The 25,291-nt window shown below is 41.3% G+C and overlaps 1 protein-coding gene across 5 annotated transcripts in view; it reads right to left on the bottom strand.

The window, feature by feature from the left end:
• Positions 1–25,291, bottom strand: part of RNF43 (ring finger protein 43) — a 66,650-nt gene that overhangs the window by 26,571 nt on the left and 14,788 nt on the right. Inside the window, exon 1 of one of the 5 annotated variants that reach the window (XM_025361222.1) lies at positions 25,098–25,180. The exons of the other annotated variants lie outside the window; for them this stretch is intronic. The gene's annotated coding sequence lies outside the window, so the exon portion shown is untranslated. Of the gene's footprint in view, positions 1–25,097; positions 25,181–25,291 lie in introns of those variants that run through there. 5 annotated transcript variants of the gene reach the window in all.

Raw genomic sequence — 25,291 nt, 5'->3', positions numbered from 1 at the left:
AAATTAGAGGTCATAGAAGCTCAGACCCAAATAATGGTCATTCAGCCAGACTGCCATTTTCCTCACTCCCTCGCCCCACATTACAGATGCTGTTCTTCAATTTCCAAATTCACCTATCCTCATTTCAGACTGTGCTGGAGCTCCATGATGCAACTGGACTTCTTTACATGAAAACAGCCCCCATGGTGGGGTTTTCCTGACCCCACACTCTGCCTAGCATCTTTGTATGGTGATTCACAGATCATTAGTGCACTCCTAAGGAAGTGGAAGAAGGTAAGGAGAAGAAGAGCTAATTATCTGAGCTGCTTTTGAAATAAAGTGATATCAGAGAAGAAAGTTTATTTGGCACTAATCAGACAGAGAGAAGGAGGAAAAATCCCAGCCACCCAAGAAGTAGAACTTTTATATCATTATATTCTCACACAGAAACAGGGTTGGTCCTGACTCAGTCAGAATGACCCCTAGCTACAAAGGTACTAGGAAGCTACTCATGAAGTTAGAAGCAAAGAAGAGGGAGCCCATCAAATATCATTTTAGTTACATCAGGGATCTTTAGAAGCAAGGCCATGAAATAGAATACCAAGTTCTGAAGCCTATGAAGATCAAGACCTTAAAAGATAACCCAGTCATGTGTTCTGGACTCCTTTTCTCCACCAGGTGAGGAACTCAGGGCTCAACCATCCAAAAATCATACTAATTGGTCCTGGGAAGTCAGCTGACTTCTGATCACTGTCCCAGGAAAGATCTTGTGACCCTCACTGACCTCCATCTTATAGGGAGTACCACTGAGGCCCCTTGTTTAGCTAGGTCTTATTCAAAGAAGTCGTCTGCTGAAAGGCTGAGGTCTTGACACAGATGACAAGTATTGCTAGGGGTAATATCTAATTCCCACATGCCCAGGATAAGGTCTATAGAGGCTTTGTCCAGGGCCCTTCTGAGGCATGGTCTTAACTCTTGCCACAACAAAGTAGTTAACTGAACTCTCACACCTAACCCAATGTGCTACTTGCAAACAGCCTTGACAGAGTTTGCTTTATGATTTGATTTTGCGGTTCCTGTTCCAGCCAAACTCAGGCCAGAGATGGCAGGAATCTGAAAACCTACTAGAAGCAGATAAGTGTTTATTTTTGAGTAATTATTTAGGTTAAGATTTCAATGCTTAAAAGGCCAAAGACTAAAGCCAGACAGTCCCTGTGAAAAACACCAAAGAAATGAAACTTAAGGAAACCAGATTATTTGTTTAAATAAGCCAGAGGCCCATCTGGACTACCGGCAGAGCTACTCAAGCATTGCTAAATTTGGTGATTTCAGTGCAAGGGTGTGAAAGAGCTTCATTAACATGGTTACTTCACACATATTCCAGGTCTTTCAGGCTTAGTCTCCTGCTCAGAGGCTGTAGGGATTTCAAGGTGTCCTGCAAACTCTGCTCCATACTGCTGTCTTCCACAACTGGCTTGCCCTGGGGCTTAGAAGCCCTTTGAGGGCAGATACTATCTCCAAATGGGCTGGCTCAATGAAATCTTCTATGCTCAGGTTTGCGTTGGCACCATGTAAGTGGGGATGGAATGAAGCTATGAAGCTTGCTCGGCTGGTCCCAGTCCCCGGTTCCTAGGCAGTAACACACAATATTGTATTTACATTGCAAAGTGGGAAAAATGTGGAGGATGGGCCTGGGGTTCAATAAAGAAACAATAAAGGGATCACAGGGGTAGTTGCACTCAGAAATTACATCAGGAGGAAAAGGACAAAATTATTCAAGTCACCAGCCAACTCAGATGCCCAGAGTCTCTCCTTAGAAGCCATTGGGGGGTTGACATTAGGCCAAGGAGGTTTCTGTTCAGAAGAGGCAACAGCCAAGAAGGGCTTGTGTTGGAGATAGCCCAAGGGCTCCAGCCTGACTGCTGACAGCCCTTTGACCACAGCTCTGGATCTCTGTCCATGGGGTGGCCCTAGGGAAGAGGCCTGCTTTGGGGGGACTGTTTAATGATTTGCCAGCAAAGAACTAGGCAAACAGACTGCTGGCAGCTGCCTAGATGCAACAGGAGAGTGGATTTTTATTCCCACCCACAGTGTAGCCTTCCAGGCAGGGGATAAAAGAAAAAGTGAGATGGCTCTGGGAGAGTCTGGGAGGGATTGCCATTTGGGGCTTAGCATTTCACTGGGTCTCTATGGATGGTGCCTGGATATCTCAGCATTGGTGCCAGCTGGTATTTCTATCCTCTGAATATTTTGGAAATTCCCAATAGTAGCATCTCTTGCGCTCCTAGGAGCTAAAAAGTAAGATATATAAATAGCCTTTTATGGCAGAATTCTAGGCATTAAAGAGAATGAAAGCAGAAAAACACTGTCTTAGCTCCTAAGAAGTCTTTTACAGAAAACGTATGATGGGAAGATAGTTTGGTTCTCTGACAAATTCTTTTTCCTTTCTCTTCCCATGGACGTTTCCCTATTTCTTTGGTTCTATAGAGAGAAAAAATGGCACCTCTCCTATCCCCTGTGAGCCAAAGACTGTGAGAACTCCAATCCGATAGCTCTCTACTTCTTTTTGCCCTTGACTCCACATGCCAGTCCAAATTGGGCCCTTCTCTAATCCTTTGACCAGCCCTCAGTCCCCAGAACTAAATACTTTCCCTCATATATTCCCCTAAAGCCATCTATTCAAAATTCTTAAATGACACTTACCTCTTACTGTAGGTCAGTGCTCCATTGTGACCCACCCTCTTACCTATTTCCTCCAGCAGAATGCCTGATTCTTAGGGCAATGAAACATTAGTTCTTTCCTCCTTCCTGCAAAGTAGAATCTGAGCTCCTTGAGGTCAGGGACTAGGTCTTATTCATCACTTACATCATGCCATGCACACAGTAGATGTTAAGAAAAATGCATGTTGAATCATCCGTTTTAATAAACAGAGGTAAAATAAATTTGGTGGTTGCCTTGTCATTTTATCAGGATATGATTATTTTCAGATTTCTGCTTTCTCTTCAGAAACTTTCTGCATACTCCCTGTAAGTTTCAGTTTCAAAGTCAGCTTTAGAGTATCTTGACCTCATCACAAGGCGGAGTTCTCTTCTTTCCTTTCCACCATCATGCCTAGCTCTCCTCCACAACCCTGAACAAAACTCACTTGTTTCTGGAGAATCTTCCTGTTTAATAACCCATCCCATTACTCTTTTATTGTCTCCTCTCAGTATCAATGTATTGCTAAGTTATGCATAACCCTGAATGGGGAAGAAAGCAACAGTCTCCCACCCCAAAGGAATGAGTCTTGCTCTCAGGAGAGTAACACCTGACTGTAGGCTACAGCAGTGTATACACATGCTGAATGCACAGGGTCTTAAGGCCATTCGTTAGACAACACACAGGGCATGGGAAGGCACAGCGCACAGCACATAAACACTGGGGGAATGTGGAATGAATGGACTAACTTGCTCTTGCTGTATGGCTTTGGAAGTACTCTCTTGTCATTTTGGGCCCTTCAGTCTCTCTCCCAGATTTATTGAGAGGTTATTTTTTGAGAGAAGCCATTTAGAGACTATTACAAACAATTAAAAAAAAAAAATCCCTGCAGTATTGACAGAAAGAAACTCTTGCTCCCCACTGGCTTCAGGCCATAGTGTCAGCTGTCTGCAGTGAACTTCAGTCCCTACCAAAATTTTATGAGGACTTGGCCCAGAGATCTGCACAGAAAAGTTCTGGGAAAACTTAGAAGCAGTTTACTCTCGATAATATTCCGTATTTTTTTCTGAGTGGGTTTTTCTTACCTTTGGTGGGATGAGAGATGAATTACATTTTTTTCTCTGTCCTTTATTCCTTGAAAAGTGGATGTATCTGAAGCCCAAGTTTTTTTGTTTGTTTATTTGTTTGTTTTTGAGACAGAGTCTCACTCCATCACCCAGGCTGGAGTGTGGTGCTGTAATCACGGCTCACTGCTGCCTCGACCTCCCGGGCCCAAACCTGGAAGGATCACACCTCAGTACCCCAAGTGGCTGGGAATACAGGAGCATACCACCAAGCCTGGCTAATGTTTTTGATTTCCATTTTTGGTAGAGACAGGGTCTCCCTGTGTTGCCCAGGCTGGTCTCAAAATCCTGGCCTCAAGCGATCCTCGTGCCTCAGCCTCCCAAAGGGCTAGGACTATAAGCATAAGCCACTGCATCCAGCTGAAGCCCAAGTTTTTTTGTTTTTTGGAGGTTTTTTTTTTTTTTTTTTTTTCTGTTGCCCAGGCTGGAGTGCAATGGCATGATCTCGGCTCACTGCAACCTCCGCCTCCCGCATTCAAGTGATTCTCCTGCCTCAGTCTCCTGAGTAGCTGGGATTACAGGCATGTGCCACCATGCCTGGCTAATTTTTGTACTTTTAGTAGAGACAAGGTTTCACCATGTTGGTCAGGCTGGTCTTGAACTCCTGACCTCAAGTGATCTACCTGACTTGACCTCCCAAAGTGCTGGGATTATAGGTGTGGGCTACCGTGCCCAGCTAAAGCCCAAGTTTTAAAGACTTCAGCTAAAGAGACATTTGATTCCACCACCCCGCCTTTGTTTCAGCTTCCCAGCAGCTTGATCAGCTCTCCAGCCTATCCTGCCTCTGAGAACGTATGTAGGCCACCTCATGCCAAAGGCAGTTGTATGTTCAAATATTCCAGACATCCTTTGACTTGCTCTTTATGAACTATGAGCTCTTTGTTACTTTTTTTTTTTTTTTTTTTTTTTTTGAGACGGAGTCTCGCTCTGTCGCCCAGGCTGGAGTGCAGTGGCCGGATCTCAGCTCATTGCAAGCTCCGCCTCCCGGGTTCACGCCATTCTCCTGCCTCAGCCTCCCGAGTAGTTGGGACTACAGGCGCCCGCCACCTTGCCCAGCTAGTTGTTTTTTTTTTTTTGTATTTTTTAGTAGAGACGGGGTTTCACCGTGTTAGCCAGGATGGTCTCGATCTCCTGACCTCATGATCCGCCCGTCTCGGCCTCCCAAAGTGCTGGGATTACAGGCTTGAGCCACCGCGCCCGGCCTGTTACTTCTTAATTGTTCAAACCTCTTTATTTTTCTTGCTAAGCACAAATAGTAAGAGACACAAAAAGATAATCAAAGTACTGATAAATGAGAGAGGAATCTTCTCAGTTATCAAGTTGGCTCTGCTGAATAGAATTTCCTGTTCACATCTGTGAGAAGATTCAGGGAGGTACCATCACCACACTGAGTGGGTAAGGGAAGTACTTAGAGAGTTAGGGAGGGGAGCCAAATTCCTGGGTTGAGAGTTCACAGGGCAATGAGGATCAATAGCAGCACTTTTGATTTGTACACTGTTATCAAGGTACAAAGCAACACTACCCTTTGTCCTTTTTATTTTTACTCTGCTAATGGAACCCTTCACCCTAAATTAAGATTATTATTCAGCTTTGATGTTGCATTTTATATTAGCAAAGTGCTTTATAATCCTTCATTAGCAATTTTACTCTCTTTATTAATACCACTCATTTCACAAATTAGGTAACTGAGGCTTGAAGAGACAATGCAATGCATATTGGGCTTGTGACCTGACTTCTGGGCATTGATTTCAGGTACTAAATCTAATGAAGGGAGACTTGACAGACCCCAGGAAGAAGCACAGAGTAAAAGGGCAGAAGCACGGACATAAGAAGAACTTTCTTGGGAACTAAATCTCCGATGACATAGTGAAATACTTCAAAATGTTGCTTTCTTTTGCTGGTAGTAAAATTGAGAGCTCTCACTACTTAAATGAAAAATATGACCACCAAACACATCTTTAACAGGAAAACAGTTTTCTTGATTGCTGAATTTCCTCCCTAACAGAGTTGACATAGAAAAATAAATGTGTTTGAACTTAATGGTGTCAGTTGTTTCCTAAGAAAGGGACTGATACTATAGCAAGGCAAAGAGCCCTAAATTACTTCTGACCCAATGAATCTGCGCTTCTTGACTCTTCACAGGTTGCTCATGACATAAAGCTATTCTAGTTCTTCCACTTCTCTGATTGTCCTCACTTATTGCCTCTTCCTCTTACTTTTCTTCCTCTCCTTCTTGTTTAAATATATATGTTTCCTACAGATGTATTCTCTGATCTCTATTATCTCTCTTCTGAAGTTCTTATTCACTCCAGTATCTTTAATTATGACTCCCAAATTGGTATCTGAAGTCAAATCTTCTGTACTTCAAAATGCTTGTTAAACATTATTTCTTTGTAGTCCTCCTGATACCTCAAACTTAAATACACCAAACCTAAATATCACATTCTCCCTACACTCCATCCTAAGCCAATAACCTCTCTTAACTTACCTATTTCAGGTAACGGCACCACCATTTTCCTAGAGACTCAGGCTGAGCACCTCACAGTCATTATGATTCCTCCTCCTAGTAATTGCAAAGACTATGCCATCACTTGTCTTTGGAGATCTACCTTTTCTATGTCTCTGGAGTTGGAACCATTACAACAGACTTCTAACTAGTCTTTAGTCCCTCACCATTCTAAAGCTCTCTGTCATTTCAAGAACAATCTTCCTAGACACAGCACTGATTCTATCATTGCCCTGTTCAAATACTATCAGTGGCTGTCCACTGTCTTCTGAATTAAATTCAAACTCCATAGCCTGTCACATCAAGGCCTCGGTGCTCAGTACTGGTTTTGGAATCAGACAAGTTGGTTTTAAATTTCAACTCGGTTTTGCATTTCAACTCTATCACTTCCAAGCTGTGGGTAACCTAATCTCTCTAAGTCTCCTTTTAAAAATGGAGGCTAGGCACAGTGGCTCATGCTTGTAATCCCCTGACTTTGAGAGGCCAAAATGGGCAAATTACTTGAGTCCACAAGTTCAAGACCAGCCTGGGAAACATAGCAAGACCCCATCTCTACAAAAAATGTTTTAAAAATTAGCTGTGCACGCTAGTAGATGTCGGTAATCCCAGCTACTCAGGAAGTTGAGGCTGCAGGATTGCTTGAGCTCAGGAGGTCGAGGCTACAGCAAGCTATGACTGTGCCACTGCACTCCAGCTTGTGCAAGACCTTGTCCCTAAAAAAAACAAGAAACGAAACAAAAACAACAAAAAACACCATGCAAGAAGATCATTGCAGAAATAAAATGAAGTAACATATTTAAAGTACCAGCAGTTCCTGCACATAGTAATCACTCAGAAGTATGTGTTTCTTCCCTTCTCTACCTTTTCAGTTTCATCCCCACCTCTCTCCTCAATGCACCATACTAGTCCAAAATAAATTGGATTACTCACTATTCTCTCACATTCTCTTGGAATGCCTATTATTTCTGTTCTGTGACTTATTAAAATCCTATATATCCTTCAATGGCAAGTTCATATGCTACCTCTTCCATGAAGAATCTCTTCTTCTTCATCTGAAATGCCCCAAACATCTTGTTTGTATCTACATATGGTAATTTTCACCTTCTGCTTTATATTCTTTTCTTTTTTTAATAAACAGAGATGGGGTCTTGCTATGTTGCCCAGACTGGTCTCAAACTTCTGGCCTCAAGTGATCTTCCTGTCTTGGCCTCCCAAAGTGCTGAGATTACAGGTGTGAGCCACCATGCCTGGCCTATACTCTTACTTACTAAATTGAGGGCAGGGGTTTCTTTATAATCCCGCATAGCACAATGCTCTAACGTAAAAGGCAGTCAATAAATGTGTGCTAAATTAATAATGAAAATATTTCGTCTCCCAGGTCCATTTTGGTCCATTTCTTTGTGATTCGTACTTCACACTAAGCACTCTTTAGAAACAACCTCTGGAGGGATATCAGAATTTCAAACAATGTTAACAGAGAAGCTGAGTCAGTCTGGGATTAAGTTTAGTCCTAGTTCAGCCAAAAGGAATTGTCTGGACTCTGTTCCTGCTTGAGGAGATATCATAATTTGGCAGCTTGTGTGAGCCATGGGAACTCATTTGAATACATTTACACGAGAATGTATTTGTCTTAGGAATGGGTACACCAAAGTGCATGACACCTGGCTGGGCGCGGTGGCTCACACTTGTAATCCCAGCACTTTGGGAGTCCGAGGCAGGCAGATCACTTGAGGTTGGATGCTCGAGACCAGCCTGGCCAACACGGTGAAACCCTGTCTCTACTAAAAATACAAAAATTAGCCAGGCATGGTGGCAGGTGCCTGTAATCCCAGGTACTCAAGAGGCTGAGGCAGGAGAATCAGGAGAATCGCTTGAACCTGGGAGACGGAGGTTGCAGTGAGCCAAGATTGTGCCACTGCACTCCAGCCTAGCGACAGAGACAGATTCCATCTTAAAACAAAACAAAACAAAACAACAACAAAAAAAAACAAAACAAAAAAAGTGCAAGACACCTATAAAAGTCAACTACTATTAGATTGACAATGACAATGGCTTCACTGGAAACAAAAGGAGATCCAAAAAGTTCTGAATAGTTCTGAATATGGCTCAGCTAAGATATAACTATCTTACTCTGGCTTTCATCCAATACATTTCCTCTTGGCCCAGTTAGCAAATGGGTAATTATATGACATCAGCCACCATGGGGTGGCTGGGACATAAGGTGGCTTCATGGTGCCATATAATGTGGCACCAAGTTTCTGAATCACCAACCACAGGTGCATCAATTCTTCCCCGCACCACACACACCCCCTCCATAAAACCACCTTATCTGATATTTCTGTTGACACAGTGACTATGCTTCAGGCACTTTCCTTTGCTTCTTCTTAATGTTTGTTCGGGTGGGTACCTCTGTGCAGATGCCTATAAATGAGTTCTTAGGGTACAGAAGTAACCACCCAGTCATCAGGCCATACTTTTGTTTTTAGGCAGGTTTAACTCAGAAAGTAGCAGCATATGTAATTGCTAAGCCAACACCTACCTGAACTACTTCAGAGGCTAAGCCCCTTTCCTAGCCAAATATCTAACTACTAGAGTTGCCGTCTGTTACTAAGTTGATTCCTTGCCTGGGCATTATTGGACCTGTTTCTGGAGCCATCTTTCTCCCTAAAATGACAGCCGCAATAGTTTCCCCCAAACCCTTTGTGACAGGGCAGATCAATGGCTCCCAAGTGATCCCTGTCAAGAAACTGAGACTCACTTCATGTGACCACTGAGTGCAATGCTGGATGGGCATGCACAGAGATTTCCCTCATAGGTATATCAGAATGGGTCTGAAATATTGCCTTTTACTTGGCAAGTATTTGATGAGCACCTATCTTCTTCCCAAAACTGTTAGGTCCAACTCAGGCGGTACAGTCTCATTGGGAAGATAACATATTCACAAAGTAAATGGTGGTACAAAATGACATTGTATCAAAGGCCACATTGTGTGGTAAAGCCAGTAGGACCTACAGGATTTGTCGAGGAGATGGATCTTAAGCTCACCCTTAAAGAGGACAGAATTTGGACAGGAGAAAAATAGCCACAGGATCTAGTCCATTGGCATCTGTCAAATGGATTTTTCTTTTTTTTTTTTTTTTTTTTTTTTGAGACGGAGTCTCGCTCTGTCACCCAGGCTGGAGTGCAGTGGCCGGATCTCAGCTCACTGCAAGCTCCGCGTCCCGGGTTTACGCCATTCTCCTGCCTCAGCCTCCCAAGTAGCTGAGACTACAGGCGCCCGCCACCTCGCCCGGCTAGTTTTTTGTATTTTTAGTAGAGACGGGGTTTCACCATGTTAGCCAGGATGGTCTCGATCTCCTGACCTTGTGATCCGCCCGTCTCGGCCTCCCAAAGTGCTGGGATTACAGGCTTGAGCCACCGCGCCCGGCCCAAATGGATTTTTCAAACTTCTGAGCTTACTTGAGAAGAAACCAGGAGCCAGGTGAGAGAAAAAGTAAGGTTGTTGAGCAGTTTCTCTCAAGTCTTCAAGGTACAGGAAGACTTGTCTGACTGAAAAAATAGATCTGCAAAGATAGTTTGGATAGCTGAGGTAGGATCAAATTACAAAGGCTACTGCATGCCAAGATGAGAGTTAAAGCTTGCTCTCATACGCAAAAAAGGAATCATCCTAAATTCGTAAGAGGATCTCATTATCAAAACAGTACTGTAAGAAGAACAATTTAATAGCAGAGTAAACCAGTGCAATGAAGAGAAAATTAGTGGTAGGAAAATCAGTTAGAGAGTTCTAGTAATCTAGTACTGGCATGACGAGAGCTTGAACTCTGGTAGTAATAGTTAAAAGGAGACGGAATGAATCACAGAAATTACGAAGGAAGTGTTAAAAGTACTTGACAGATTGGAGTACAAGGATGAAGGAAATGGAGAAGTTAAAAGTTCTAAACCTGGAGAATTGGAAAAGGGATGTTGCATTAACAAAATGGGGAAATTAGAAAAAGAAGTTAGGGTAGGGAAAATTTAAGTCAGTCTTGATATACTAAATGAGGAATGAACATTTAAATCTTAAAGGCAGTTTGAAATAGGAATTGGAGTTTGAGTGACAAGCCTTCTGAAACTGATTCTGGTATATGCTAAAATTTGCTAACTATTGATCAACAGGGTTCAAAACAATTCTAGGCAGTTTCCTTACTACATGTAGAATGAAAGCCACCAGAGTGGGAGGCCAATATGCAAAACTGGTCATTTCCCAAAAGATAGGCTCTACGTTCAGGTAGAAGAACAGAGGCTTCCTCCATTATTTCCCCATCATATTAAATTTACATATGATCTCAATATTAACCAGGGCATTGAATTCAGTGGATCTGAAACATCTGCAGAAGCTTCAAAGCTTTCTTGTATCTTATAAATTCTGTATGTCTATAATTCTACTACATAAATATGATCTAACACATGCTTTCAAATTACTACTCTCCTGTTTACCATGAACAAATAACAATGCTGGACAAAATGGTAACAAAATCTGATTTAGTTTGCCTTAGTGCTTCAATTCTTCTAAAGGACCTAATTTCTTTTTAAGATTGAACTACTGCTTTTTCCATGGAAGAAAGTATTACTTGTCTTAGATGAAAAAAAGGATACACTGCTCATCTCTGCAGTTGGTAAATCAGAAGTAGAGCACATAACGGGCTGCAGGGCGGCATGTCCTCATCCTCAAGCTCTGCACTCTTTTATTTTATCCATGCTCCTCCAAAGCTACATTCAGAATCAGCAAAGAAAATGTGAATGGTGGGAACGAGACAAACCCCAAATCCAGCATATGTAAAGGGAATAAAACAGTGCCCCCGAAAGCTGAGCAAAACGGAATATAAAACAAAGAAAACAGAAGGCATGAGGTCAGAGCTTTCTAACTAATATGTTATGAGGGCCCCAGTCAAGTTATAAAAGGCAGATCCTTTTTTTTTCTTTTTTTAATTTTCTAGAAGAATGTCACATGGCCCTATCATTTTTCTTTAGTTGAAGAAAGTGAGGCAAATGTTAAGATATTGTTTTGTAGAGCAAAAAACTCTAGCTGCTTTACACTTGAGATTCTGGTGTAAAGGGTAAAACCTGCAACTTTGATGCTCACCTTGAATACTGGTGAGTGTAGGATTTTATTTCACCTGCTATTTAAAACCTATGGCCTAATCTACACTGTTTCAGCAACAGTAGCCTTAAAACCATATGAACATCTTTAGAAATAGTAACCAGGAAAGGGTCTTCTGAAATTAAGATGCTTACAATAAGTTGCACTTGGCTTTCCTGCACCATCCTTTGATACCAGAACACTCAAATTCTAGCTCCTCAGCTAAATTCTAAAAGACGTTTAATGATCCCATTTACTAAGTGCCTAGAATACTCAATATTGCTTAGCAAAAGTAGCAATTTAATGAAAAAGGCAAAAGAAAATGGGTGAGAAACATGAAAGAAAAGAAGCAAATTTTAAACAAAGGACTGAAACTTTTTGTTTTTTGTGGAATGAAGTTTCCCTGATCACTTCTGTCCACGCTGCTGTTCTTTCTCATTGTAAAGTTCTGTAGAAACTCACTGTATACTCTCAAGGTAGAGTTCTCTAGTATGTATCTAGAGTATCTGAAGGGCTCCGTTAGTAAGCACCTTGAGGGCAGGAATGTTTGTTATCTTATGCTCCCCTTGAGGCCCTCTCCGGGGCCCAGCATTGTGCCCTGCACCAGGGTTTAGTAATACTGAGTAATTGTGAAGCCAACTGGAGATATGGAGTACAGTAAGGACCAAACCTAGAAAGATCGTAAAGCAGAGGGACAAATAAAAAGGGTGAGGGGTGAGCTTTCAGACATGAGTGTGTGCTGGAAAATTGAGCTGAAAAATTAAATTTCCAATTCAGAAAATTCCTTCGCCACTGTTTATTCCAGGTCAGGGGTCCCACCTCTCCACCACCACCCCCATTCCCCACCATCCAACACATTTTTTTCCTTCCAGCATCAGCCAGGTGCAGAACAAAAGGAAATTAATGATTTAGTTATTGCTCCAATGCTGAAAGTTTGAAAGTCAGTCATTCGGAGCAGGTTCCATTGTGTGTCCCTGCATGTCTTGGGCTTTGGTGGCTGTGCACAGAGTACCATGGCTCCAATCACCACAGTGGGGGCCAATGCTGGACGCCCTGGCTTCTGAGCAAGAGAGATGAAAGGCTTCTTCTAATGTAATAACTGACGGCCTCTCAGTGCCGTTTGAACTGTTTACAGGCTGAGTTAACGATTACAGGCAATGTGTATCTTGGCCAGGTGCCCGAAATTCTTACCCACCCGTCAGATATTATCAAAGAGCCCTTCCATGCCTGGCTGGAGTCCTTCCAAAGCACCTCACAGAGATGCCGACACAAAAGAGGAGTGTTCAGAATGTGCTCTCTGTCTTTCCAGAGGCCAAGCAAGAAAGTCAGAGGATCAGCATGAATTAGGTGCTGGGGACACTGAGTTTCCAGGACCACTCAGGACTGGGGAGAGGGTCAAGGTCAGAACTGGGGCCAGCAGAACCAGATTCCTTTCGAAGCAATTTAGGAGGTGTATGTAAGAGTCTTTGCAGCTGGTAGCTAAAGGATGGGGGTAGAAAAATGACCCTCAAGATGAAACAGAAATCTATACCACATAATAGAACAAGCAGCCCCTAAGACAGTGGATCTGGAAGAATGGACTAACTATTATGGGGCAGTGATCAGAGGAGGGAGGAAAGTATATTTTTCCCCCAAGGGATATGCATACAATTTGTAAAAGAATATCACCTTAAGGACAGGACAGAGCAGGACCAGAGTAGGAAACTTCAAAAATAATAGTAAATAAAGTAGGGAGAGCTAAGAAAATACCTCTTTTTGGGGGTGAATCCCGAGACTAAACGGCATCTGTTTAAGAACTATCAAAATGTTTTTCGCACAAATACATACTTCATATTAATCATGAGATATAACGGGAAGCCAGCTAGTTAATGACCAAAAAATGAACTTATCATCAAATAATGCTGGAAAAGCTTAGGAAAATGGTAATTTTTACTTCTTATTGATTAAGTACCCATTGACCTCTGGAATACATATGGAAGGGAAATAAATGGCAGTCCCTACAACTAAGACATATAAATCTAAAGTCAACATGTAAGACAGTTACACACTCATTCCAAAACTATTATCACTACAACAGCTCTCTCAAAGCGGAATACCTGTCTTCAAAACCTAGGGAGGGGTTATATGGCTTCTTTATCTCCATACATGGCCTAATGTAGAGAACAGCATATAACTTAGCACAAAATGCTCTCACAAGAAACTCTGGCAACAATGGATGTAATTCATGCTCTTTCATCCATATGTGAATATAATAATCATTAGTACCTTGTGTTTCCTTGAAGCTTCAATTGGATATGGTTGTTTCATTCTCTTGTCCTAACTTGCTGGTTAATGTTGCTATTATGGAGCAGCTGGTGACCCACCCTGTGTAGTAGGGGATAGGCCCCCGTGTTAAAAGACTCTTCTTTGGGTTATCTACCTTGAGGAGGAGGTACACTTGACATTCCAGTTGACCCTTAAACAACACGGGTTTGAACTGCGTGGATCTTCTTCTGCCTCTGACACCCCTGAAACAGCAACAACAACCCCTTGTCTCCCTCCTTAACCTAGTAAGGTGAAGACAAGGAGAAGGAAGACCTTTATGATGATCCACTTTCACTTAATGAATAGCAAATACATTTCCTTGGGCCAGGCGCAGTGGCTCATGCCTGTAATCCTGGCACTTTGGAAGGCCGAGGCGGGTGGATCACCTCAGGTCAGGATTTCGAGACCAGCCTAACCAAAATGGTGAAACCCCATCTCTACTAAAAATACAAAAATTAGCCAGCATGGTGGCAGATGCCTGTAGTCCCAGCTACCTGGGAAGCTGAGGCAGGAGAATCACTTGAAAGCAGCAGGCAGAGGTTGCAGCGAGCCAATATGGCACCACTGCACTCCAGCCTGGGCATCTAGAGCAAAACCCCATCTCAAAAAAAGAAATTCTCTTCCTTATGATTTTTTTAGTAATATTTTCTTTTTTCTAACTTACGTTATTGTAACATAGTATATGATACACAAAACATGCAAAATATGCTTGTCTACTGTTATTAGTAAGGATTCTAGTTAACAATAGCTTATTAATAGTTAGGTTTTGGGGGTATCATATGTTATATGCAGATTTTTGACGTGCAGGAAGTCAGTGCCCCAATCCCTGTGTTGTTCAAGAGTCAACTGCACTATTTTGATTACAATGTAGGTCAAGAAACTGACTAATTTAATATTTGAGATTCATTGTAATGCTTTCTACAACAGATCATAACTCATGTGCATTTTACTTGGGCAGTGCCCTAAATAGAAACACAACTGGAGGGCCGGGCGTGGTGGCTCACACCTGTAATACCAGGGCTTTGGGAGGCTGAGGCCGGTGAATCATGAGGTCAGGAGATCGAGACCATCCTGGCTAACATAGTGAAATCCCATCTCTACTAAAAATACAAAGAAATTAGCCGGCCGTGGTGGCGGGTGCCTGTAGTCCCAGCTACTCGGGAGGCTGAGGCAGGAGAATGGCGTGAACCCGGGAGGCAGAGCTTGCAGTGAGCCGAGATCGCACCACTGCACTCCAGCCTGGGCGACAGAGCAAGACTCCATCTCCAAAAGAAACAGAATTGGATGTGGTTGGGTTGTTTCAGAGAAGTGCTCCCAGCATTCCCTAGACTCCTCTCTACTGGGGATACCCTTCTCTCCTGAGGAAAGACAAGAGTTCAGTTTGATTTTTAGAACACAATTAGAAATCTTGGTTGCAATAAAATGAAAGAAAGAATGTGAGTCAGTGGTAAGCTTTGAAAGGTAAAACTACAAAAGGAAACCCTATCCGTTGATGGTGAATTTTAGAAGAAATTCCAGAGAATCTCTTAGAATGTGGCCGCATGCTCATCTAGAAGATAGCCTTAAAAAAAGAAGAGAACATGTCTTTGGCTTATCTATGACTTGATATCAAGTAGAATAATGAAGAAAAGTAAAGCATTGAATATTATCCACATGAAGAGAAATAATCTAGAAGGTGATTAGAGAAACAGAAGAAATCAAGTAAAGTAAGAACTTAGATATCACTGCACTTCTGAAATATGCAGAAACCAGATAGTTCAACAATCCTCACACAGCGTGGGTGAGAGTACACCTGGAGCACTTCCTATCCTATGCTTAGAGGTCTTACTTTGTAAAAGAGATTAACACACAAGAAGTTCAAAGCAGGCCAACAAAAGGGTAGAGGGACTTGAGGAGATGATTCACAGGGAAGGGCAAGGGCCACCTAGATGAATACTTTCGAGAATAACAACAAGGGTACCCGCAATAGTTACCTCTCTAGTAACTGGGCTGCTCCAGATGCACTGGCTCCATTGAAACACCAGCTGTGTCTTTGAACTTTAGGACTCTTGGGGTGGGTGGGAAATAGCCCTCTTTCATCCTCCCAACTGCTGTTACTTTCAGGGTTGTGAAAATCTATGGAGGCACAATGGTTCAGCTATTCCACCTTATCTAGAGAGTTGAAACTCCACCACAGAGCTCTCCAAAGTGGCACATGGTGCTGTGCAGGCAAGTATATAGAGAGGAAAATGAAGTTCTTTATCGGTTTGCCATATAATAAGCCTGTTTGGACAGATTGACAGTATATGGAAAATGGATAAGAAACACTGATTTCCTTCCTCACAAGATACCACTACAACCCCTTTCTGCCTTCAGTACCTAGCAAAACTAGCAAATATTAAACAGGATCTGAAATTCCTTTGGGAAAAAAATATAAGGAAATGACTTTGAGACAGCCAAATAGTCTGTCAAAGCATGTCTTACTTATCCAAAGATAATGGAAACATGATTGTCAATACAAGGCAATATAATGTGATGTTAAGTTCCCTAGCTTTAAATGTATATACAACTCAAACTATTTCTGATCAGAGATCTGGTTCCATAGTCAGATGTATCCAAATCCACTACCATAGCAATAGCTATGAAGTTACCCTTTACGCCCCTTTATGAGGGACAGTTTATTATTGTGTATACTTGAACTCCTAGAAATAAATACTCACAGTTCCCTGTGACTGAGTTCCCTGTGACTGAGTAATAAGTAATTCTATTATTATGGCAATTTAATCAGAAAGCTATAGAACACAAAAATCTGAGAAATATTCTTTTGGAAGAAAGATCATGTAACTTAGTCCCTCAATATAAAGATCAGGTGTTAAACTAAAAGAAAAGAGTAGACTGCTTTTGCAGCCTGAGAAAAAGAAAGGTGGTTTCTCTAGCTAAAAGTTTATAGATGATGCAGGAACTGCTGCTTAGAAACTACTTTCTTTTTTTTTTTTTTTTTTTTTTTGAGACGGAGCCCAGGCTGGAGTGCTGTGGCCGGATCTCAGCTCACCGCAAGCTCCGCCTCCCGGGTTCCCGCCATTCTCCTGCCTCAGCCTCCCGAGTAGCTGGGACTACAGGCGCCCGCCACCTCGCCCGGCTAGTTTTTTGTATTTTTTTAGTAGAGACGGGGTTTCACCGTGTTAGCCAGGATGGTCTCGATCTCCTGACCTCGTGATCCGCCCGTCTCGGCCTCCCAAAGTGCTGGGATTACAGGCTTGAGCCACCGCGCCCGGCCAGAAACTACTTTCTAAACAAACTGCAAAGGGATGACTATAAACATTTTATCAACATATTACAATAAAATTGTCTAAGAAGCTGCTTCACTATTAAGGATAGAGAAAAACCACAGATGCTGTGATTTCAGTTCTTCTCTTTCATTTTCTGTAATTTGTAATTGTCTCTAAAATCTAAGCCTTCATTTGACAGGGAGGGGAAAAAGGATCTTTTTCTGATGGGAAGACACAACCGTTAGGATGTAGCCTGGCATGTATTTCCACTGTTAATGTAGCCTGCAGAAAACTGTCTTCAGAGGAACAACAGCAGCAATACACCAACTTATTCAACAAAATAATGATTATTTTATCACACTTAATGAAATATAGACAGTGAACCTGGTGTAGCATATGACATAGGAGGGAACAGGCCTGCTCATCAAAATCCCAACCTAAAAAAGACTGACATGATATGGAGGATACGGAAATGATAACAACTGTTGATAGAAGAAATATTTGACTTGATAGTGGGCATGGATTTTCAAATAACTCAAAAATGAAAATGAGAGACAAAAAACAGAAGGACCATCATGTAGATTAAAATTTTTTTTTTTTTTTTTTTGAGACGGAGTCTCGCTCTGTCGCCCAGGCTGGAGCGCAGTGGCCGGATCTCAGCTCACTACAAGCTCCGCCTCATGGGTTTGCACCATTCTCCTGCCTCAGCCTCCCGAGTAGCTGGGACTACAGGCGCCGGCCACCTCGCCCGGCTAGTTTTTTGTATTTTTTTTAGTAGAGACGGGGTTTCACCGCATTAGCCAGGATGGTCTCGATCTCCTGACCTTGTGATCTGCCCGTCTCGGCCTCCCAAAGTGCTGGGATTACAGGCTTGAGCCACCGCGCCCGGCCTTTTGTTTTGTTTTGAGACGGAGTCTCGCTCTGTCGCCCAGGCTGGAGTGCAGTGGCCGGATCTCAGCTCACTGCAAGCTCCGCCTCCCGGGTTCACGCCATTCTCCTGCCTTAGCCTCCCGAGTAGCTGGGACTACAGGCGCCCGCCACCTCGCACGGCTAGTTTTTTGTATTTTTTAGTAGAGACGGGGTTTCACCGTGTTAGCCAGGATGGTCTTGATCTCCTGATCTCGTGATCTGCCCGTCTCGGCCTTACAAAGTGCTGGGATTACAGGCTTGAGCCACCGCGCCCGGCCAGATTAAAATTCTTAAGGGGCAACATAGTCAACACAACTGAGGAGAGATGAGCCCGCAACCATTTAACAGGAAAAAAACTCAGATCCCACATGCTGAAACAGACAAGCCTCAGACAAGGCTGAAACAGAGGGAAAGAGGTCAGTCTGTGAGGAGGTCAAACTTAACTGTTTTCCACTAAGTACAATTAACTAAAATAATGAGTGGAAGAGCGGACTTGAGGGGGGAAAAAACAGAGCGGGTACTAAGGTTATCCATTTTATTTGTAACCATGCTCTCAACAGACAAAATTTCAAAGGTTACATATTTAATTTGGCTTCAGGGTCTTCAAAGCAAGCTATTTTTAGAGACTGGTCTGAGGTTTGCTTAGAGTTAGCAGCTTCCTCTAAAGGATTGAAAAGGAGGATTTAGAATATTCTCTCTATAGACTATATACAATGTGGAATATGTATATATGTATGGAATACATCTATACAATATATAGATATATTCATTCTAACCTAAACATTTTTTATCCTTTATGTACACACACACACACACACACACACACACATTACCCTACCATAGTAGTTGCTTTTGTATAAAATCAAATATGATGTTAATTTCAAATAATTCTCTATCAGTGGTTGGTATGACATACACAATCTTCAACTTCAATTTCCTTCAGAACTTGCTGAGTTCCTTTGGTTCTGATGGAAAGATTCAGGGTTTTGATTTTCTAGCTTACCTTTATTTGATGATAGCTAAGCTTAGAAATTAAAAAACAAACAAAAAACAAAACACTGTGTGTATGCAGGAATGCAGAAATCAGGGTAGAGATTGAAAGAAAGAAAAAAAAAAAAACACTGAAAACCTAGAGGGTGAAAAATAAATGTGTGTGTACAAGCAAACTTTATTACAGGATAAACATTTAAAATGTGAAACAATTCATCAACTAGGATTATGAAGAATGTGCCATTTTTTATGAAACACAGCAACCCCACAAACTCAGAAGGAAAGACCAAAAACATTAAAAGAAACGAGATAATTCTACCTAATTCTCAAATACAACTGCCAATTACAGAATAGGATATTCTGATTAGCACAGGTCGTTAAGTAATAATAAAAGTTTTTGGCCAGGCATGGTGGCTCATGCCTGTAATGCCAGCACTTTGGGAGGCCGAGGCGGGAGAATCAACTGAGGTCAGGAGTTCGAGACCAGCCAGGCCAACATGGTGAAACCCTGTCTCTACTAAAAAAATACAAAAATCAGCTGGGCATGATGGCAGGTGCCTGTAATCCCAGCTACTCAGGAGGCTGAGGCAGGAGAATCACTTGAACCTGGGAGGCGGAGGTTGCAGTGAGCTGAGATCGTGCCATTGCATTCCAGCCTGGGTGACAAGACTGAGACTCTTGTCTCAAAAAAAAAAAAAAAAAAAAAAAAGCTTGTGATGAGAAAAGAAAATAGCTTTTATATGAGGAATGCAAGTCCTTTTAATTATCAGGCCCAGAGAGACATTAAAATGAGACCGCAATCAAGTCCTACTTCTCGCTTTAGGCTATGTTATTCATCTCTTGAAACTGCTTGCTATTGCCACAAGTAGCTATAGATTAATCTAATAATGCCACACCAGACACTATAACCCATACCCTGTAGCTTAACAATGTATAGCCAATTACTAATCAATGTTATTTCTGTAAACCAATGAGAATTCCTGACAAACAACTTGGTATTAGCCCACTCCCTATCCCTCTTTTTCGCTTTTAAAAATCCACTTGTGCCCTTTCCGCCATCTTTCCGCGCCACCACAACGGTGCGCATGATGCTCTCAAGAGCATCAACAATGCCGAAAAGAGAGGCAAACGCCAGGTGTTTATTAGGCCGTGCTCCAAAGTCATCGTCCGGTTTCTCACTGATGATGAAGCATGGTTACATTGGCGAATCTGAAATCATTGATCACAGAGCTGGGAAAATTGTTGTGAACCTCACAGGCAGGCTAAACAAGTGTGGAGTGATCAGCCCCAGATTTGATGTGCAACTCAAAGATCTAGAAAAATGGCAGAATAATCTGCTTCCATCCCGCTAGTTTGGTTTCATTCTACTGACAACCTCAGCTGGCATCATGGACCATGAAGAAGCGAGATGAAAACACATAGGAGGGAAAATCCTGGGATTCTTTTTCTAGGGATGTAATATATATATTTACAAATAAAATGCCTCACGGAAAAAAAAATAAAAAATAAAATAAAACTAAAAATCCACTTGTAACTGCTGCTAATCAGAGTGTACATTCAGGGCAACTTGAATCTAGGCTCTGGGGTTGCAATCCTTAAACTTGGCTCAAATAAGCTCTCCACTTATATTAATTTTGCCTCAGCTTCTTCCTTTTAGGTTGACAGTGATTTATTTACCTTTCTGAAGACCAGGAAGTCCTTATAAATTCAATCTGTACTGTTGAAATCCTTTCTTCAATGTATTGGTACACTTTCCTGCCTAAATATATCATGTTGAACAAAAGTTAGCCTTTACTTGGTGTCTACACTACAAGGATATCATTATGGTCATTTTTGGCATGAAATAATTTATGTTCTAAAGTATAAGAGACTGGGCTAAACTTACAATGTCCCTGGGAAGTTCTTATTTGCTTTTTAGGTTCATTACATCTGCTTCTTTTTTGATGTATCTCTGGTTAATAAGCATAGTATAGAAAAATTCCAGTTATTTATTTAATGAAAAGTATCCTGTAGAACTTTGGTTCTGGGCTAAGGTACAGAATAGGAAATAAAAACTCAAGTGATCAGATATTAAATTAACTTTGCCACCAATATTGCCAAACTGGAACAACGGGGTATCTGAGGACAAAAACACATTTTCAGAAATTCCACCCATAGAAATGGAGTCTAGCAATCATTCATTCTTAGCACTGTATTGCTTAGTATCTCGAGACTTTGTCCAATAGCCTCAATAAATGTATAAAGATATCAAGAGGTAAAGGTCAAAAAAGGAACCATGAACATCAAACAAGGCCGCTGGAAGTGACCCAAAACATCACATGCTAGGCTTTCCTTTTTAATGATAATAACAGTGATATTGAATGTTTATCCTTGCCTTCATTTCAAAAAGCTTCTAATTCTTTGCAGACATCTCTTACTAATCTTTATTAGGCTTTGGGAAGAAAACAGTTTTCCCCAAGAAGTGCCTTCGGAGAGGAAGGAGGCTTCCCAAAGCCAATAAAAAGGAAAATGTCTGCCCTTCTCCAGGTCTTCCCCCACCCCCGCCTGCCACCCCACTGGTCTCCTAACTCCCACTGTGTTGTACTGGTGATTGAAATGAATTATAATACCATGCAAGTGTTGAAAGGATAATAATGGTAATTCAGTTTGTTTCCAAAAGAGTTATAAGCTGTGTGTGTTTAATCATAACAGGGAACAGGTAAGTAGAAAAGATGAGGAAACCCGTAATTACCTTTATCCCATTATTTACTTATTTTGGGAAGAGACTTCAAATTGGTAAAGTTACAAAACACTGAACACAGATTTTTTTTATACTGCAGACTGTTAGTCTCTGAGAAGGCTCAAAGGATGGTCTTTACCTGAAAATTTTTTCAGGGACACAAATATTTGATAGATGCTATGACAAAAACTCTGCTTATTCTTACTTTGATCCGATTCTTCTCAGATAGGGAATTGAGAGTCTCAGAGACTTGTGGGATAATTTCCAAGCAGGCTATAGAATCGTATCTGCTGAGTTTCAAAAAACATGTTGGGACCAGCACAGTATAATGAACTGGGTAAAGTAGTCCCCTTCACAATCCTGAACTCCTTCCCTTCTGGTCCTTAAAAACATGGCTTCAAGCTACACACCAGAAGTTGAAGCATCAGCATTCTGAGCAACTGTACCAGAGTAGCAGCAATTTCTTTTCTTTTTTTTTTTTTGAGACAAAGTCTCACTCTGTTGCCCAGGCTGGAGTACAGTGGCGCCATCTCAGCTCACTGCAACCTCCACCTCCCAGGTTCAAGTGATTCTCCTGCCTCAGCCTCCTGAGTAGCTGGGATTACAGTTGCGCACTACCACGCCTGGCTAATTTTTGTATTTTTAGTAGAGACTGGGTTTCACCATGCTGGTCAGACTGGTATCGAACTCCTGACCTCATGATCCACCCACCTTGGCCTCCCAAAGTAGTAGGATTACAGGTATGAGCCACCGCACCCGGCCAATAAGCAGCAATTTTTAAAATACTCTAAAATTTCAAAAAGGGAAGATGTAAGAGTGATATATAATGTGATTCTAGAATCCCTCAGAATCTGATAAATAAAAACTTAGAAAGCAGCTGCTTTGTGTCAGTGATCACCTCATTGATCATGAAAGGAAGCTAATGGGGTTACCGATATGGAATAGGCACTCATACAAAGGTCCAGGGCAGATAAGTGATTCACCGTACCACAAGCAAGGCAGTAACAGGTCTTAAGTTCTCACCCCAGAACTCATACACTATTAGTCATTCTTTAAACCACTAAGGCTACCTGTACTACATTATGGTAATATTTAATCAACATCCTTGACCCACAAAATTTTGAAGCTAAAGCCTTGTCCTTTTGGCTACATTAAAAATATAGTCTTGCTTAGTTGTGTTAAGCTGATGCCAAATTGAATGCAAATAGGTTGACTGAGCCTAAATAACCTTCACACTTAGTAATATTTCTGATAGTAATTAGGTGAATAAGGAATAGCTCAAGTTTAATTATTATTTATTATTATTATTAATAATAATAATAATACCTAACATTTGCCATTTTCAAAGACAACACTCACACATTATTTCATTTCAGGTAGTCAGGCCATTTATTACTATTATTCCCATTTTACTCAGGAAGCCACAAGCTCAAAGAGGTTAAGCAATTTTCCTTTAGGTCATAAAGCTAAGAAGGATCAGCACTGAGATTAAAATACAAGTCTACTGAGAACACTTTTCACTGTAGGATGTTGCTCCTCATTTTAGAATACCTTTTATGCCTTATTATCATATTATATCATTACATATGAATCCTGTGCAAAGGGCACCATTTGGTGGGCATATTGTCTTAATTATTTGATTGGTGATAGAAATTATGTTCCTAGGTTAGAAGGCATCCAGTTATACATAAGTTAGAAGATAATGAAGTAACTCTGCCCTGAGGGAACCCAAGAAACACTCTAATATTCAAAAGGAAAGAAGTTCTTATCTAGGATGTCAGATTGCCTACAAAACAACTGCCTAATCACAGAGCGAATGCTGGTGACCGTAGGGTAACCTACATTTCTGGAAAAGGAAAAAGCAACTGGGAGAAACGGTAGTTTCTCACCTTAGGAACTTTGCATGGTGGTCTGACTTCAGAGATATGTTCCTGATCTATTTTGGGGAAAATATACTCTCCTTCATGTTCACTAGATGCAGAACTGTACAGGTAATTTTCAAATAATAATTATCAAATGATTTATGCTTATTAATAGATCCTCACAAAAGTCTTGAAAACCAGGTAAACCAGAAAGTTACTTCTCCTCCATTTGTTAAATTAAATAATTGTTGAATGTCATGCCAAAAACTATTTTACAACTCAACTGGAGAACTAGTGGTACTAGTCCTCCTGATGTTGGGACACCCAAGTGTTTGGGTATGCACCCACTGTTTGGGTGCCAAGCACTAGCTTCTGTGTAGAGTTTAGCTACAAGAGAAAATCAGATCTTCTGGCAGCACTTACAAGGCAGGTGCAGTCATAAAGAACTTGACTTTTGATTCCATTGTCTCTGCCAGGACAGGTGGTATATTAGAAGTATGGAATCTTGCCAGACAGGCTCTAACTCAAACCTCCCTTTAGAAAACAAAACAATAAAAATGGAAACAAAATGCCAAATCCTATTCCATACCCTGAAGATTGACATTGCTTGAAAAACTAGGGCATTTTATATAATACATTCATTTGTTTTAAGCCTACATCAACTCAAGAGAAATAAGACTATGAAAATGAAAAGTCAGTTGCAGGCTGGGCTCTTTCCTTATAAATTCAATTCCCTGTTCCCCTATATAACCTAAGGGACACTTTCATTTCAGTGAATTTTATTCATACATTCCTAGCGTAAAAAACAAAACAAAACAAAACAAAACAAAAACAAACCCTATAATCTAATACCTGCATAGGAGTAACACAGGCAAGTTAGCACTGCTGAGTAGAATAAAAACCTTTGGCAAATCCTACTTACTTCCCAGATCCTACCTTACCTTCCTAGTACAAACTAGCACATCTCAAATTTTTGAGAATAGTCAGTTGATGATTCCGTGAAATAGATGGTCTTTCTCCAAAAAACTATAGCATGTTTGTTCAGAACCAGGTAAAAACAAAAGGATTGTTTCTAGTGGCAAAGATAGACAATTGATTATTTTTACCAGGTTTGTCTCCAGGGCAAGTCTTTGTGATTTATTGATATGTCTCCTGACCACAAGGACACCACGAGAAGACTCAGAGGAAGAACGCTCAAAGGATCCCTGTGAGGGCACTGTTAGCTGTCACCACTGGAAATACTGAGCATTTCTGGTGTTCCTGGAATCTATTTCCAACCACTACTCTGTGGTTGTGAAGAAGGGATAGGAAGAGATTGGAAATCTTCTAGAGCAAACGCTCTCTTCAGTTCATAACCACAGAACCAAGATAAAATAACAAGAATGTACTTTGCCCAAGGCATAATTCTGCCTAAATCTGCCCTATCCATCATTTTTTCTCCCCTAATTCTTGTTTATGTTGTTGTTAATCTGCTCGAGGAAGGAAAGCTAGATAATCTACAAACAGGTTCCGGAAAGGCTTGGAAAATTTGTGGATTCAGAGAAAGTTATTTAAGAGGGAGCCAAAATCTCTGAGAACAATGCCCTATAAATGTCCCGAAGTGTAAGAACCAAAATATTAAATGAATCGTTGTTCTTACCCAAGAAGATAATTTCTTAAAGTTATAGTCTTAATTTTCTTGGAATGATAAATTGTCTATTCAGGCCCCAGAGATGAGGCTGTGACGCTAATACTTAACGTGGTGGTTGTGTCTCTTCATGCCTGACTCAATCAGTTGAAATCCAAAAGTCAGTTCTTCCTTGATTTACCTGCCAAGACCTGAGTTCAGGCCCT

This window comes from Theropithecus gelada, chromosome 16 (assembly GCF_003255815.1).
Source record: "Theropithecus gelada isolate Dixy chromosome 16, Tgel_1.0, whole genome shotgun sequence".
NCBI classification, from domain to species: domain Eukaryota; kingdom Metazoa; phylum Chordata; class Mammalia; order Primates; family Cercopithecidae; genus Theropithecus; species Theropithecus gelada.
The sequence above is the reverse complement of the archived record's forward strand: the minus strand, read 5'-3'. Positions and strand labels throughout refer to the sequence as shown.